This window comes from Atta cephalotes (assembly GCF_000143395.1).
Source record: "Atta cephalotes unplaced genomic scaffold scaffold00008, whole genome shotgun sequence".
Lineage (NCBI taxonomy): Eukaryota > Metazoa > Arthropoda > Insecta > Hymenoptera > Formicidae > Atta > Atta cephalotes.
In genome coordinates, this window is record NW_012130072.1 from 4,892,170 (window position 1) to 4,894,393 (window position 2,224).

Here is a 2,224-nt window from a genome sequence, read left to right on the forward strand (position 1 = left end):
TTTTACAATTTAATCGCATTTAATTATCATTAATTATGGAACAATTTAATTATATATGTATAACTTTATTTAATTATATATGTATAAAGTGAGGAATACAATACGGAATTGTACGTGAATCCATTTTTGAATTCGATTCCTGCGCGTACAATTCCGGAGCTACTATATTTTTTTATTTACAAATCGTATCTACATTTTTTAATTTTCTGAATTCTCAGCATGGCAATCACATTAACAATTGCAAAGTTAAAATTAACGTCTTTTATTCATAGGAAATTGGGGAGGATTAGTAACTTGTTCTACTTCTTAAAGAATTCTCATTATCAAGTCATATGTGATAGTGCGCAATGCGCGAAGCGTATTTTCTTCTTTCTTCTCGAGATCGAATTACGTGTTTCGAATCTTCTTGGAGCGTAGAACTGATTACATTGGCGAGTTCATTTTTCGCAAGGCTCTCCGCGGCTTAGTGGGTGTCGACGTTTCTTGAAGATCCAATCATGGGCCACAGATATATAGCTCGGTCAAAGTAGGAATAGACATAGAAGCAAGGTCTTCGTGATCGGTCCACGATTTTATGCGCGCCACGCTCCGTTGATTTTCAATCTCGATGAACGAAACTAGCATTGCACGTGGAACAAGTACCTCGATAACACGCTGTAAATGTAGAAATGCAGTGCTCGAATGAACCAACGTAGAAGGTTATCGAGCAATAGCGCGATGTGACGCTAGAGTTCGTTTAAAGAGGAAGAAGAAACCCTTTCACTAAAGGGATGATCAGAAGAAGCGGCATGAGAAGTTTGCAGATGGTGGTGAGACGGAGAGAGGCGAAAGCCGTCAGTGAACGACGAAATGAATATCGCGCGACCGATCACGCAGATTGAGATGGACAAGAGAAGAAATAGAAGTAAAGAGATGGAACGGAATAGAAAAGTTATTTATACGCGGAGAAAAAGATAGGCAGAAAGAAAAATACATGGGGGTGATGAGAGTGCGAAAGGGAAGGGGGAGGGGTGATCGGTTTCGGATAACTTAAGAATGAAGAAGCGTTCTCTCTAAAAAATCTTTTCCCACGATCTTTCTGTCCGTCTTGCGTTCTTAGACTCCGCGACTCTCTTCGGCCTTTCGTTTGGGCATCGGGGAGAAAGGAAGTACCGAATGCCCGAAAGACAGCGTGGTTGCGCGGCACGGTGTGTGTCCGATGTTATCTGTGGTTGCCATGGGGATGCTATTGATTGGCCGACGCGCCGACAGACGTCACGGGAGTCGCGGCGCCACTCCGACTATTGCCCGCCACCCGCACCCCTCGGACCGACCGCCAACCCCTATTGCCCCTCGTTCTCTCAGTACCACCCTCATTCGCCTCAACGTGCTCGCACACGATGCAGTTCGCCTGCACGTACGTCCCCGCGCCGATACACGTGCACGTGAATCCGCACGAGTGCGACACGTACAGACACATACACACACATGTTTGTGTCTAACTACCACCGTATCCCGTTTGATAACCCCGAACTCCTGTGTCGTACAGAGGCGATTCCCTTTAATCGTCCTCTCTGGAAATGTTGTTTGGCGAAACTTCTTAGTATATGCCTCAGTCGACGCAGGTGACTACGCGAATTGCTCGCATGTGTGTGTGGTATATGTAGTATAGTCTATGTAGGTAAGCCACCTCATGCATCGAGCTTTCAGAGTGAGCATCAGCTGTATACTGATGCGTTCAGTGACTTTTGCTTACGGTTATTAACGATTGCACTTCACCTAGAAATAATTTACGGGCTTTGTCATCCAGTGAGCAATGACTTCGAACGACATTGTCGCGGAATGATGAAAGGGGGGGGGGGGCAGAGTGGCAATATACGAGTGCATAAACGAGCGGCGGACAAGAGCGCGTGTCTACTACTTACAAAAAGAAAACCGCCAGCGCGACGACTTCCGCGACCCGAAGCAGCCGTCCTGGCGCCTGGTCGGTCGTATAAAACGCCAGAGGGTTTCCCCAGTTCGCGGTTGCACGCGAGTTCCGAGGAACGGAAACGCCCGGCAATAGAGAGAGAGAGAGAGAGAGAGAGAGAGAGAGAGAGAGAGAGAGAGAGAGAGAGAGAGAGAGAGAGAGAGAGAGAGAGAGAGAGAGACGAGAGAGNGAGCGACGCGCGCGCGCGACGTCGCGTACGTCGTACGTCGTACGTCGTACGTACGTCGTACGTACGTACGTACGTACGTACGTACG